At 35.5% G+C, this 16,462-nt stretch overlaps 1 pseudogene; it reads right to left on the minus strand.

Moving 5' to 3' along the window:
* Positions 1 to 14,917: 14,917 nt before the first annotated feature.
* On the minus strand, positions 14,918 to 15,773 carry LOC117011982 (nuclear receptor-binding factor 2-like; annotated as a pseudogene).
* Positions 15,774 to 16,462: the final 689 nt, after the last annotated feature.

Below are 16,462 nucleotides of genomic sequence, written 5' to 3' on the forward strand. Positions count from 1 at the left end.
GTGAAATTAAATTTTTGAAATTGAAATGTGAAATTGAATTGAGCATAGGCTGCGATTTAAAAATCTCTAGAGGTTAACGTTTCCTTAATTTCAATAAAATTTTTAATATTTCTCACCAAGATTAAGCTAAGGTAAAAAATGGCAAATAATGTTTATTGGAATAAGGAACATTTGGGTTTACAGTGCTGAAAGAAATTCAGGAAGTTTTGCTTGAATGCTATTTTTAAATGTGCTTTCTGTGTAATAATTACCTGGCTTTTCCAGATGTATTTTTTTTTGGGGGGAAAGTGAAACAGTGGTTAAAAAGTTGATCAGGAAGCTTTAACATTTTAATGTTTGTAACTCTTTAAAAATATGAAGCATTTCCTAATTTATTTATCTGACCAATTATCTGATTCCTTTTTATTTCTAGGGGTTAATAGGAAGAATTTATAAGAAATTATGCAATTAAAAAATAAACATAATGGTCATTTAATTAAAATCTCATATTTCGAAGTAGGTTTGGATCCAATATCAGAGGTGAAAAGGCACAATATCTAGTGGGTAAAAGAAGGTGGCACTTTTCTTATTGTGGTTCTCATGTTAGGATTAAAAATCCTGCCACTAGCTTGGACAGGAATGCATACATACAGTACATGACTGCCAACAATTAATCTTGACAAGTTCTGAAATTTCCTAGGCTCCATTTCCATTCTGACCAGAGACACAGGTGCAACTTGGAACCTCCTATTTTGAGCTTCCTATTGACAGTATCGTTTTCTTTATTGACCCTGAGTCATTTGATAGATCAGCCTGATTCCTCTTGATTCCACTTAAAAAATAAAACAGATATTGGGAAGGTTTGGTTTGCAGTAGTTGGAGGAGTTGGAGGAGTTGTGGGGAGAAGACTCCTAAAATATACCAAAAGCTCAGAAACTTTCATTGTTAAAAAGGTCATATTTCTTTTTTTTTCTTTTTTTTTTATTTAAATTTATTGGGGTGACAATTGTTATTAAAATTACATAGATTTCAGGTGTGCAATTCTATATCACATCATCTATAAATTACATTGTGTGTTCACGACCCAGAGTCAGTTCTCCTTCCATCACCGTATATTTGATCCCCCTTACCCTCATCTCCCACCCCCAACCCCTTTACCCTCTGGTAACCGCTAAATTACGTTCCCCAGATTAATTTTCAAACCCCGTGGCCATCCTGTGGTCACCGACTGCCCTTCAATCCCTTCACCCGCCCCCCCGCCCATCTAGCAATCCTCAGTTTTTCCCCTTTGTCTCCAACACTGTTTCTGGTTAGTTCATTCACTTATTCTTTTCTTTAGATTCTGCAAATAAGTGAGATCATATGGTACTTATCTTTCTCTGTCTGACTTATTTCACTTAACATAATGTTCTCTAGGTCCATATTTCAAAAGCTGTCTAAATATTACAAAATATATTGGATGTACAAAAATAATACGATGGCAGTTTTAACTTAATATTCTGAACTATAAACTTAAACTGAAACCTTAAGAGTACAAATAAAATATAAATAAGTTAAACCAATGAACACAGAATGCATTTTGATAAATGCAAGGTGTGATCAAATAATACGGTGAATGTTTAAATTTAAAAAAATGTATTACAGTAAAAGACACATTGCCATTATTCCCCCTTAAGACACACCCCCTCATTTCAAACACAATTATCCCATTGTTCTTGCCACTTTCTGAAGTAGTTCTGGAAGTCCTCTTTTGGGAGTGTCTTTAGTTGCACTGTCGTGGCTACCTCAATGTCCAGAATCATTTTGACTTTGGGGAAGAGCCGGAAGTCGCACGGTGCCAGATCCAGTGAATAAAGTGGATGAGGACACACCGTAATGTTTTCATTTGACAGAAATTGCCATATACCAAAAGCATTGTGTGACATGGAGCGTTTTCATGATGGAGGATGATTTATGGCACAGTTTAAAACACACCTTCTTTCAACCATAGCTTACACCTGACTGACTGCACCAAAAAAGTTGAAACTTGTCACACACTGTTACTAAGGTTTGACGTGCTGCTTCCTATATTGAAGATCTCTGTCTTTCCATTGGGTGACACGTGGCAGCAGCATTCACTGTATTTTGTGATCACAACAGAAAGGTTCCATGTCACACATCATTTCTGGCATGGCAATTTCTCTCCAACAAAAACATTGGGGTGTGTCCTCATCCACCTTATACACTGGATCTGGCACTATGTGACTTCTGGCTCTTTCCCAAAGTCAAAATGACCATGAAAGGTAAACGTTTTGAACCAATTCAGGACATTGAAGCAGCCATGACAGTGTCACTAAAAGACACTCACAAAAGAGGACTTCCGGAACTGCTTTAGAAAGTGGCAAGAATGATGAGATAAGTGTGTTTGAAGTGAGGGAAATATTTTGAGGGGGATTAATGGCAATGTGTCTTTTACTGTAATAATTTTTTTCTTTAAACATTCACCATATACTTTGATCACACCTTGTATACTCCAAGTTAATTTCAACATTTTGTCATGTTTATTTAACAAAGAATGCTGTTATTTTATTAATGGACTATGATTTAAGTTATCAGCTCATTGATATAGCTTCAATGGATGCCAAGGAACCAGAGATACACCAAAGAAGAGTAGAAAAAATGAGTCTCTATTTACATTGCAGAAGAATCAGAAGTATAAATTTATGGACACTCAAAAAGTATCCAGAGAAATTAAGCACATAACTTTTTGAGTTCAATGAATTGTGATCTTTTTCCTAACTATGACTCATATAATATAATGCTGGTGACTCAGTTCACTAACCTCAAACCACACCTGTGTATCTATTACTGAATTTAGAACTCTCAGAGTAATAATACTAAAAAATGTAAAGGTTTCTGGCAAACAGTGTGCTTTCCTTTCAGAAGGTAATGGGAGGTACTGATGCAATAAGAGATTACCAGTGGCCATCTTATACGAAACTCCCTTATGAATCCCAGCTTGCTTTCAAATGAACAAACTATCCTTACGATTCTAAAATGAATCTGTATTATTATCAGAAAATTATAAAAATCAGTCTTACAGATGACTTTCTCAGTTAGCTTTGTGCATAAAAGCCAAGTATTTCCTGGAATGCCAACCCCCAATGAAAGCCTAGTTGGAACAATTAACCTCAAGAGTCTCCTCTTTGGCTCTTCATCAATTTAATATGGATCTATCTACTATTACTAAGTCTTACCTCTGTCCAAGTGGGCTTTAGTGATGCTATCAACAAAGCATCATTAAGTGAGGAAAATGGAGAATATTAGAAAAATTAATCATTGCCAACAAAAATAAAATTTGGAAGTATGAATTTGAGTTTCCTGTTATACCATCTTGTAAAGAAATCCAGATTCATACCTGTCTTCTAAGTCATTGAAGGAAATTTGAGTAATCACTGAGGGCCCAATGTGTTTAAAAATATGGTCTTTGGCAATTCTTTTGTTATATAAATAATATTAAAAGTGATAATATAGAAAATTTGTTTTACACATATTAGTGAGAAAATTATCTCTTCTTTCAAAGACCGGATATTAAATGATGCATACATAAAGCATAAGGACACAAATTCTCACAAACATAATGAAGTAAATTACACAAAATTAATCAGCAGACTTTGAATATTAACCACAATGGTCAGGGCCTTATTTTGTTTGTTTTCTGAGTTATTTTGGTTATCCCACAAGAAATTTGAGGCTGCTCATGGCACCTAATATGAAATATGGTAGCACCTCATTTACCCACAGACATTTCCTACCTGGACATGGACACATATTCAGAACAAAGATGAGAACATGAAAATTAGCAAAAGTGTCCAGAAATAGCCAAATATACATCTCAAAGTTTATGAATTTGCTGATGGAATGACCTTTCCAGATACATTGAGAGCAATATACTTTATTTTATACACAGATTTCACAGCCTTGCCCATGATGGAAGCAAACTGGTAGCATGAAGAAGCACAATTGAAACCTGAAATGAATGAGAAATCTAAATAATATAAAAGCCCACCCAAGAAATCAGAATATAGAATGGACAATACAGAAAAGTCTGGAAAGATAACAAAGGCAGACAAGACTTGAGATTTTTCTCAGGGTACCTTAGGCATATATATGTATATCTGAGTCATCATCAAGAGAAGTATAAATTCTAATTATAAGAAATATTTTCCATAAATATCAATTATCCAGAAAATTCACATTCCAGACAGATGAGGAACTACAAATTAAGTATAATTAATTAGGCTTCCTAAAATGTCCTTTGTGTATGTATGATTTTTCTACCTGAATTTTAAATCCTTAAAAGAAAGGAATATATCATCTGCTTATTTTTTTAATTTCTTAAGCGGCCTTAATGGAAATTGAGAGAAAAAAAGACATGTTTAAAAGGCTTTTTGGTGACTTTGAGATTCAGCTCCAACATGTAAATAGCTTGGAAGTCATCACTTCTGTCTTTGCAAGAGAAAATAAAAGCTGGAAAAAATGCAAATCAGTGACTTTTCTTGAAACCATCAGATTACGAAGGTTGCAGACAGACAGGTGAATCCAGAGATGTAGCCGAGATCTGCTTACCTGAAACAGAAGATGCTGGCATCATAAACTGGTAAGAACAAGCAAATGGTGATTTTTACAAACTTTTGGAAGCTGAATGTGACTGAGCATAAGAGTAAGAAACTCCTTGAAGAGGGCCACATTTTTAGGAGGATCCCAAAATTCATGGGCTTTACCTCCAAGAAACCTACCAGGTTCTCATGGTAAATCCCAGAAGGATCCACTTGTATCATATTTCCCCCAAAATAAGACCTAACCAGAAAATAAGCCCTAGCATGATTTTTCACGATGCTTGTTATAGAAGCCGTACCCCAAAAATAAGCCCCAGTTAAGATCGTCAGCCAGACGGATGCATTTAGTACTTCCGTTGCAACACATGATGGACATATTGAATTATAAAATAATCAATATATTTAATTATATATATATAATTAAATATATAATATTTATATTAATTTATATTTATTAATATATAATTAATTAATTTATTAACATTAATATAATATAATATTAATATTAATATAATATTTTATATTATAATTAAATATAAATAAATAATATTATTGACATTAATACTTAAATGATAATACAAATTATAATTAAGTATATATGTAAATACCCAAGCAGGTGCCTTTGGACAAGTGTAAATGCCTATGTAAACAGATGAACTCGAGACAATGTTGAATGACTTATCAGAGTATAGACACAATGCATGACTAACGTGCGCACTTGATAACAAACGGACGTAGTTGTGTCAAATATGAATCTTTATAATTCAATACATCGTGTGTTGTAATGGATGTACTTAATGCACTAGTGTGAAATAAAAAAATGTTTTCTGAATTTTGGTGCCTGTAATTTTTCGTCGCTTTTGTGTGAGCCATCATTCTGTACTGTCATCATTTTTGTTGCCACTCCTGTCTCAGAAATCTTCAATTAACATTTGATTTAATGGTAGATTTAAAGGGAATAATATTTTGACCCCCCGACAAGATAAGTGCAAAAAGAAAGAGCTATTCCGTTGAGTACAAGAAAGGAATCGTGGAGGACTCCCGGGCCAAAAATCTTATGGCTTTCTGCAAAGAGAAGAAGTTGGATCTCTGAATGGTCCAAAAATGGTGAGCAGAGTATGATAACCTCAGTCAACAGGTGGACAAGAGAAATGCTAAGAAGCGCAGTGTGGATCAGGTCGGCAACCATTATTTCCTGAGCTGGAAGACATCATCTGTGAAGGGATTGCTGACAGGAGAGCAAAGGCTTTGCTTGTGCGCAGGGCTGATATTCAGGCGTTTGCCCTTGTAATGGCACCACAGTTAGAAATATCCCCAAAAGAATTCAAAGCATCACAACACTGGCTTGATGGTTTCCTTCAGCAATACGAACTGTTTCTAAGATCGACAACACTGTTCAAGCTGGAAGATACTGAAATTATTAAATGTGCACTTGCATTCAAGTCCTTTGTTGATGGCATCGACTTTTCTAAATACCAACTCCCCAACATGATTGCTATGGATGAAACTGCAGTGTTTATGGGTCAAGGATCTCCAATGACAATTGATCAGAGGGGTGACTTGTCAATCTACATTCCCTCCACTGGTTACGAAAGTGCAGTGTTACCTGTATTTTGGCAATTCGTCTGGATGGAAAGAAAGCCCCACCTCTAATCATCACTAAGGGCAAGAAAGATAAGGTTGAACGTGTTTCAGGTATTTATGTTCTTGAAACCGAAAAAGCCTGGTGCACACAAGCAGTTATAAGGAAGAGGGTCAATTTAATGCTGCCACTTGTTTTGCGAGGTGGCCAAAGAGGTCTGCTAGTCTGGGATTCAGCCAGTACTCACTGCGTTAAAGACATGAAGAACTTCCTTGCAGAGAGAAGAATAGATCAAATAATGATTCCCAAAGGAATGACTGCCTATCTCCAGATTTTTGATATTGCAATAAACAAGCCATTCAAGGACCATTTATGCATGGAAATCAATGACTACATTGAAAATAGAATGGAGAGAAATCAGCGTGGAGACTTTGTGAAGCCTAGCCTGCAAGAGGTCATGACTTGGGTGAAGAATTCATGGGATAAAATCACTGACAGCAGTGCTGCCAATGCACTATGAACAGCCTACATGGACAAGAAGTGCTCATATAAGGATAGCTCTACGGCTGGACATGAGAGATTGGTCTCAGGGGCTCTACAGAAAATGGAGTTGCAAGAAATTCATGCCAGAATTCAGGGTTTGTAGAGTTATGACGATGTTCCAGAAGAAGATGACATGACTGAATTTGAATACATGTAGATTGTTGTACATGAATAAATGAATAAATTTGGATTTTTGTACGTGGAAAAATAATACATCCCCTGAAAATAAGCCCTAATGCATCTTTTGGAGCAAAAATTAATATAAGACCCGGTCTTATTTTTGGAGAAATACAGTAGCTCTGGCAGGAGGGAAAGAATGATCACTGAAAAATATGCCATGAGGCCTTTCCACAACAAAATCCCACTCTCAAGAAGAAAAGACTTTCCCAGTGCCTCATCCTATCTGGGAGAAAGACATGACTCCCAAACCAGCTCCCTCTATTCTTTCATTCTTATATAAAAGAGAAAACTAGTCAATTAGTCAACAGGGTTCAGAGTGTCAAAAATTATATTGGGAGCTATAACCAGGGAATGGACTAGGGGTATGGAGGAGTGCCATAATTGGAGAGCTGTTGATGGAGATCATATCTCAGAGACTCAGGACCACTCAAAGAAGGAGATATAAACTGAAAATTATAGAATGTTCTCCCTTTCTTGCACCTTTCCACCAAACCAATAGGATTCCAATATAATTACAGTAAATTACAACTGAAAGAGTTGCCAAAAAACAGACTTTCTGTGAGAAAAAGTACTTAGGGAAGCCCAAAGTCAAAGGAGGAAACAAACACAAGTGCACAAGAGGAATTTGAAGCTTCTGGCAACTACAGTTACAGCAAGCATTAAATACAGCCCAGCTGCTAGGCAGAGTATAAATTCTCACACCACAGGCCTATTAACTTCAGTCCGTTTCTATTACCCAATACAACATGTTTAGCTTTAAACTAAAAATTACACAGTGTGCCAAAAGGCAAGAAAAAACACAGTCTGAAGAGACAAAGATTACTGTATGTTGTTAAGTGAAATGACTATCACAGTAAATTCACAAGGGATGCAAGGAAGGAATTAGGAATACTGTGCTACAAGGTACCTATACTATATGTAGATACAACCAGGAAAATTCAGATGTAAATAAGCATCTCTTTATTAGCTATTACATGCAACATTGTCTACTAGATGTTTTCTTTGGTTGCTGAATTTAGCTAAAGGCACAAGAAAAATTACATCCATGTATTTATTTAGCTACTTATACTGTTGATATTTTTACTTTAGAACTGAACATGATTTTGAGTTATGAGAACTTCTGGTGAATCATATGAAATAATAAACTGAAACAAATTCATGGATTCTTCCTGTGTTCAATTATGGACTGGTCTGAGTATATAAAGATTTGTATAGGGCAGCCGGATGGCTCAGTTGGTTAGTATGCAAGCTCTTAACAACAGGGTCACAGGTTCGATTCCCACATGGGCCAGTGAGCTGCACCCTCCACAATTAGAGTGAAGACAATGAGCTGCCGCTGAGCATCCGGATGGCTCAGTTGGTTAGAGCGTGAGCTCTCAACAAGGTTTCTGGTTCAATTCTCACATGGAATGGTGGGCTGCGCCCCCTGCAACTAAGACTGAAAAATGGTGACTGGACTTGGAGTTGAGCTGCGCCCTCCACAACTAGATTGAAAGACAACGACTTGGAGCTGATTGGCCCTGGAAAAACACACTGTTCCCCAATAAAATTAAAAATAATAAATAAATAAACAAACACACAAATAAATAAATAAAAACCTCCAAACCAGGTATTTACTTAAATAAATAAAAAAGATTTGTATAAAAATTAATTTAACAGTAATTCAATAAATCTTTACCTACTAAAGCTCTATTTAATTTTATTACCATTTAAAATAATCTTATTTACATGTTTATTAATATACAACAGCACAAATTGAAGTGTTTAAATTTTGCTAGAGCACTAACAATTAAAATTATAGATATTTTCTTTGCTTTATTTTACATTAATTAAAATATATCAGTGTCATATTTTAATAATGGATCTCATTCATTATTTTTAATCTTAGAGAGAGATCAATGCTTTGATTTAATTGTTTACTTAAAATACTTTAGTAACAACTTTTTGTATCCTATTTTCTAGTATTTGATAACTCCCTCAATTACTTGCTTTAGAAACTTTCTGAAAACTGCCATGTAGTTTGATGTAAAAATACAAAGGTTAATTTGCTCAATTGCTGAGGCTTTAATTACAACACATCAGTTATTTAGACTGTTTGACATTTCCTGTAAATTCCTCTAATTAGGAAACCCTTAGAGATTCCTATGAAAGGAGATGAAATCACCAGAATTTGCTGGCAGAGATAGATAATTTTCCTCTTACCAAATGAGCTCAAAACATCATAAACATTTGGAAAAACTAAAGAATTATCTTACAGTTAAAATGCTGAGTGATGTGACCTCGAATGCTTTCTGGGTTTGTTTTGATTGCTTTATAGTTAATATTTTGTGGAGAAGGAGAAAGTGCTTGCATTTATATGCAAAAACAAATTGTGATTAAAGAAAGGGAACTCATTAAAAAGTGTGTTACAAAAGAGGATCCATAAATTCTTAAGACTAGAAACTCAGAGTTTACAATCAGGAGGCAAACAATTACCTTAGATTTTGAAGTTGTGCAATTTAATCACATTTTATTTATTTAATTTTTTACCAAGAGTGGACAAATGTTTGCTTTAGCATGTAACATAACTATGTAATGTCAAGAACAAAACAAAAATACAGATTGATAATCAGATCACCTTGAACAGTTGGGATAAAATGAGATGATTTCAGAACAGAACAAATACCAATGGATTGTCTTGTGTATTTCTGAACTAAAATCATATACTTTGCAAATGGAAATACATTTACCTCTTTTCTAATGTTTCTGCCCCTATTTGCTCTCTTAGTTTCATTGGCTAGTTCTTAAAATACCATGTTCAATATTAGTGGCCACAGGGGATATTTTTAAAATCTTGTTTCTTACTTTATTGGCAACGAAAATCAGTAATTTGGAATTTACTGTGTCGTGTATTGGTGTGTGTGTGTGTGTGTATGTGTGTGTATGTGTGACATTTGCTTCTATGCCCTAAATTACGTAGTCACCCCACCACAGTGCTGCAGATGGAGAATCAGTCTTAGGAAGGTGGAGTAGATTCCCCAGGGTCCCTGAAACTCAATACAATAGCTACCATATGAACTTTTTATTTTGTCCATTGTGGTTTTTCACTTCTTTATCCTACTTCTGTTTTCTTCCATGTCCTCAAAGCGTTCTTGAATTTGCCAAATATAAATTCAGGGACTTTAATAATTTCTGCTAAAATTTGAATTGGTTTTAAACTGACACCAATGAGACTTACATTTTCTTATGGCATTCAAATCCTTTTCTCTCATATGTCAACTTGTCACTATTTCTCCAGTGATTTAAATGCAAATAAATGACACCTTTTTATTGATATTTACTTTGACATTGATGCTGACAACTTGGACTTTAGTGGCAGCATTAATATTGATAGCAGCAATATAAAGTCAATGGATGTCTTTGTAATAAAATGTGGATTTCAAGTTTATTTTAAATAAAGGTGATAAGGGAATTTTTGATTTGGGTTCCTTAAGAGATTAAAATACACAAAGGATAAATAATAAATGAAATTAAAAATAAACAGGTAAGACAATCCCAGAGAGCACTGTAGTGGGTTATTTTAAATCAAACATGACCAAAAAGAAAACAAAGAATAATATAGAGGAGGAAAACTAGATGAAAGAAAAAAAAAGACAAGTTGCAGAAACAAGGAAAAACAGTCTGGAAACTATACTATTATATTTCCTTTGTCATTTGCTAATTTTCAGATCTAAAGGACAGAAAGGGTAGCAAATCTCAGTGGGCTTCATGTGATATTAACGGCTCAGTTTGTTTTTCTCATGAAACACTAACTGTCGCTCTTCCCTCTCCCTCTTTCTAAGTCTGACAAAGTATTTCCATGTTGCGCTGCAGGAGAGAGACTGTATGAAAACACAAGACTTGAGAAAACCTAATACTTTCATAAAAAATGAAAATATAAACTTTACAATATTTTTATTCCCTAGAAGAGTCAAACGGTGCTATTTCTATTGGAAGTATAACTGAAATCAACACTTACAGAAAAGTATCTAAAACAACAAAGCATTCACACAGAAAAACAAAGTTCTGTACTTCATGCCATAAAAATTGTACAGAGCTGAAAGAGGTCCAGAGAAAGCAAAAAAAAAAAAAAAAATCATTATTCAGGAAACGGATGGGGCTCAGATATGTGAGTGCTTCATTCATTGAGCAGACTTTGAACACTGCGGTCAGCAGAACAATGCTCCTCTTTACCCCCAAAGATGGGCACATCTTAATCCCCAGAACCTTACATGTTCTGTGTTCTCTTACATGGCAAAGGGACTTGGCAGATATGATTAAGTTAAGGATTTTGATTTGAGAGGTTATACTGGATTTATGTAACAACGAGGATCTTATCGGTAAAAGAGGTAGAGGGATATTTGAGGACATTATACTGGTTTTGAAGAGGGGAAGGAACCAGGGTGAAGGAATGGAGATAGCCTGAAGAAGCTGGAAAAAGCAAGAAAATGGATTCTTCCTGGAGCCTTCAGAAGGAATACAGCCCTGCCAATACTGATTTTTAGCCCAGTAAAATCTATTTTAAATTTTAACCTTCAGAACTATAAGAGAATAAGTTGTGTTGTTTTAAGTCACTAAAGTTGGGGTGAGTTTTTGCTTTATAATAGGAAATACAGGGACCTATAACGACTTGGGCACTGAGGACACGCAGACGACCCAGACAGCATCTGTAGATTAAAGAGATCAGAGTGTAGTGGTGGAGATGTCTATTTAAACAGTGACAAAAACATGAATAATATGCATTATTGTAACACAATGTGATAGACATACGAACATACTCTGATGGTTTGGGATCATAGTAAAGAAAATATCTAATTCTGGCTTGAGAGATGAGGTAGGTTTTCTTATGGGAGACAGTCCTCAAGACAAGTCTTGAAAGATGAGTAGATAAAAGGGAAATTTATTCCAGGCTGAGAGAACAAATACTTGCAAAAATAAAAACACTCAGCCTGGAAAATACGTACTCAAGTAAATATGAATTTTTTTTTTAGCATATCTCAGTACTCTAGAAAAAGAAATAAAAAGTTTTTATAACTGGTAGAGGTACTTTATGGAGAATGTTATCTTTATTTAAATAGAAGGTTTATGGAATATTCTAATTCTGATGGTGATATGTCAGGAATGTTTACTTCACATGTGCAAATTCATCTAAGCATTTTTGGCATTTTATACCCTGTAAGATCTGCAAACTAAAAACATAAATAAATTAAGAGGAGTCAAGAGGAAAATGAGAATGACTAGACGTATACTGGAATATCAAGGAAATTAACCACTGAATTATTTGTTCCTATTATTCAATCACTGATTCTCTGTTAAGTCTGCAAATTTCTTGATGGCAAGGATTGTGTTTTAGATCTATTTTAATATTCCGCTGGTCACATAATGCAGTGTTTGCACACAGGATACACAATAAATACTTTAAGAATCAAATCTTTCATCTGTGCAGTCCCTTGTCATATAGTAACCATGATGTGATTTTCTCTGACACATCAAAACAAGTAATGGTTTGAATGGGCTCTCTTAAACTGTTAAACTTAACACAACCATATGTTGCAATACTATTTCCTAATTTCACTAACTGAAATTGAGTGTACAATGAAGTTGTGAAACAGACACAATATGGGAATTATGCTATGTGGTAATAAGGGCAGCTACCACTTATTAAGCATTTTTTTTTTCATCCAGCACCATCTTAAGTATGGGTTGGGCTAGCACCACCACCACTCCCTTCTAAGACTAAATTGTTTCCCAGAATCTCTTTCCCTACATGGTTTTGGCTTAGAGTTTACCAATGAGAGGAACTCACAGGAGATTTGTAAAGTGAAGTGAAAAAAAAGCCATTATTCTTGGGAGGCGGCTGCCACCAGATGCCTGGGCACACAAGAGATCCACAGTAGCTTCCAACCCACTTTGCCACTGAACTCTGAGACAATTGGTGACATCTTCTCAGAGCGTGGCAAGAATTGCAGCAGCTTCCTGTTGAGACAGAGAAAACCACCTAGTTAGGTCCTCATAACTGAGATCTTCAGTTTCAGCTTTGCTAATTTCAGGAGCAACTTCTCAGACCTCTACTTCCCCAGCATTTCCAGAAGTCCCTAATTATATATATATTAAACTTCTTAGACCTGGATACATAGAATGGTTTCTGTTTTCCTGACTGAACCATGTCCAGCAGCCCTATGGAGTAGGTGCTTTTAAAATGAGAAAATTGAAGTTATTGGACTCTTCCACCCTTCGAAATTTCACAACTGGCAAGCTACAAACTGTAGAACTCAAGTAACTCTGACTTCAGTCTTTGCTGTTAACCCCTATATCATGTAGTTACATACTGCACTGAGCTTTAAAAAGAAGGCATAAAACATTCTCCATGGGAATGATGCCAAAAAGAAGTTTGAAACAAGCCTAACTACTCAACTAAAAGTATTTTATTTTCAGGAATCAAACTTTTTTGAGGATAGCTATTTAATACTTACTCATACTCAGACTGTCTGAAAATGGTCTTGTTTTATTAACGTATAGTTTAAAGGTCCTTAATTTCCTATTAAGAAGAGTCCACATTCACACACACCACTTCCTTATGAAGAGAAATAAAGCAATCGGGAAAGAAATTTATACTCCCACCTCCACATCTATATCTGCATCCACTTTCCTTCATTATATCATGGATATCTATCCAGTGCCAAGTCTTAAATCTCATCCTCTCTCACCTCCTAAAGACAGTGTTCCAGAAATTCTCTACTCTCTTTCCCACATCATCTTTTTTGCCCTTTCCAATGGATTATTCTTAGCAACATTCAAACATTCCTTTGACTTCATTTATCTCTCCAGTTAATTGAAATGATCATAAGAGTTTTCTTTTTAATTATAAAATAAGTAATAACATATGAAGATTTTTAGTTATTACATCTTTGAATGTCTGGATTAAAAACAATTTGATCATTAACCTTTTTACAATAGATTTATTATTTCATTACATTGTTTTCCTTAAATGACATTGACTTCATATAGTGAATAGAGTGCTGTTATTTTTCCACATCTGAAAAAGTAGTATAAGTCTATAATGGTCTCATCCTTGAAAATTTTGTAGCAGTCACTTTTAAAACTTTTAGGCTTAGTGTATTCTTTTTAGAATTATTTTGAACAGCTGATCGAAACTCTTTAATTGTTATAGGGCTGTGAAGACGTTCTACTTATTCTTTTTGTTTTTTAAACACAATTACTTTATTGATTTCTTACAATCAAATACTGCCAACTAGCATTACTTCCACTCATGCAACATTAAAAACAAAAGGATATTTCCTCGGTATTTTCAAATGATGCATTATACAATAAACAAACAAAAAAAGTTAGAACTTAAAATGCACCCTGATTAATTATGTAAGCTGGTAACTTTTTTAAAAAGCGTAACTAATAATTTGGTTCTTCATGAAATGGAAATTTAAATATTTCTCCTGATAGTCTTAAGGTTATCATTATATTATGAATAGTGCAAAGTGTGGCACAGAGTTTCATCTAGAAAGGTGTGTTTTACACCTCATTAAACAAATGAAACGTGCATAACAAAATGCATACAGTCAATGCATGATAGAAAGCATGTTTGAAATCCAAGGCAGCCTCTCAAGCCATCATATTATTTAGGTTTTGCATTATCATTGATGGCCTTATAGATTAATTACACATAATATACTTTTACACATTTTAACCCTGAAGATAAAAAAAAAATAACTGTTGCTTGAAAAAAATTATCCCGGGTAGCCATTTGGTTTGTATCAGGAGAAAGTGAACCTCCGAGGGTTTAGTGTCTGCCAATTCTGGAATCCTTAGCTGCAGTCAGTAAATCAGAAATCTGACATATTTCACAGTGACTGTTCCCCAAGTCCTGGCAGTGCCTTTTCTCCACAGTATGCCAGATGGTGAAGCATCTCCAGGATTATCCTTGCATGTGGTTTGCCCCCCACCATTTTTGCTGGATTATCTGTACTATTTCCTCCTTTCACCTCTTCTATGGCCTTCCATTTTAATTATTTGTAAGTCCTTTCAGAACATTCTCAGATAGCTCTATAAGGGGAAGTTCTGGAGAAGGAAAATCCAATGGAGGAAGACTGGGTATTGGAATATCCTTGACTTTCCCAATATTTGCTGCAAACTTCTGCCAAGTTGATGAGACTGTAGCAGTTTCTGAATGTGGTGGTAAGCTCCATAACTCTGACTTTTCTACAAAATCAGCATCTACATCCAGCTCCTTTTCTACTGGGCCTTTTAGTAGTCTGGCCTTTTCAGCCTTTAGTTGTTTATTTTCTTTTCTTAATCTTTCATTCTGAGCCACAAGGAATTCCACATGCCTCTTCAAACCTGCAATTTTGGTTGCCTGCTCCTCTATCATTGTTATATCATCTTTTGGGGCTTTGCTTCCAATGCATAGCTCTGTTGGCTCACTCTTCTGCTGAAGTAAAAAGAGTAGTGTGTCTGGATCCTTGTTAAAGACCCCCTAAATTTCAGGCAGGTGTTTCTGGGTGGAAGGGCTGTACTGCTGGGAGATAAGGATACTCTAGCCCTCTGCATCCTCCGCAGAGGGTCTGTGAAATGCCTGAAGCTGGGCAGCTCCATCCTTGTCCGAGCTCGGCTGGGCTTTCAGCCTCCCACTTTGGCCACTTCCACCTCTCCTGAACGAGGAGGAGCTGCTTCATGTGGCTATCCCTTTGCAGTTTCAGTGACAAAAGAGCCTGCTCAGACTGTGTCAGCTTCATAGCTTCAGAAAGATACTCTGCAGCCTTTTTGTGACAAGAAATAGCCTCTTTGTAAATCCCTACAGCTAATAGACGATCTTCTCTTCTGCTCTGTTGATGAGCCAGGGGTCCTTTCATTACTTCCATAGACTCCGGAATAAGAGGCGGGGAGAGGAAGGGAAGCCACCCTGCGGAAGCACATGGGGAACAGCAGGGGAGCTCAAAGGAGCTGCGGAGACAGCAGCCCCTCTCTGCACCCCCGGAGCAAGTGGAGGGGGCAGAGGGAGAAATAACACCATCACTTCCTCCTCCGGCACCCCGGGCCCGCCCCCTGTGCTTCTACTTATTCTTAAATCTGTTTTGGTAAATTCTACTTTTCTAGAAATTTGATTATTATGTTGATGTTTTCATTATTGACTCAATACTGTTCAATGTGTCCAATTATATTTTTAATCTCTGATGCATTTTTACTTTTTGTTGATACCTCATATTGTATATTTGTAACATCTTTTTCTTGTTCATGTTTGCCAGAACTTTATCAATTTCACAAGTTTGAAAAACCAAGATATAGCTTTTCTGAGCCTCTTTATTGGATTTTTGTTTTCTAGTTCATTTATTTCTGCTAGCTTTATGCTTTTCTTCTACTTTCTTTATGTTTGTTATTTTTCTAACTTCTTAAGTTGAACACAAATAATTTTTGGCTCCTTTTCTTTTCTCATTTAGCAATTAAGGTTATAAATATTTCTTATGTACAACTCACTATATTCCAGAATCTCAGAAATGTTACATATTTATTATCTTTCATTTTAAGAATGCTTTTAATTCACATTTGAATT

Source organism: Rhinolophus ferrumequinum, chromosome 19, assembly GCF_004115265.2.
Source record: "Rhinolophus ferrumequinum isolate MPI-CBG mRhiFer1 chromosome 19, mRhiFer1_v1.p, whole genome shotgun sequence".
NCBI classification, from domain to species: Eukaryota; Metazoa; Chordata; class Mammalia; order Chiroptera; family Rhinolophidae; genus Rhinolophus; species Rhinolophus ferrumequinum.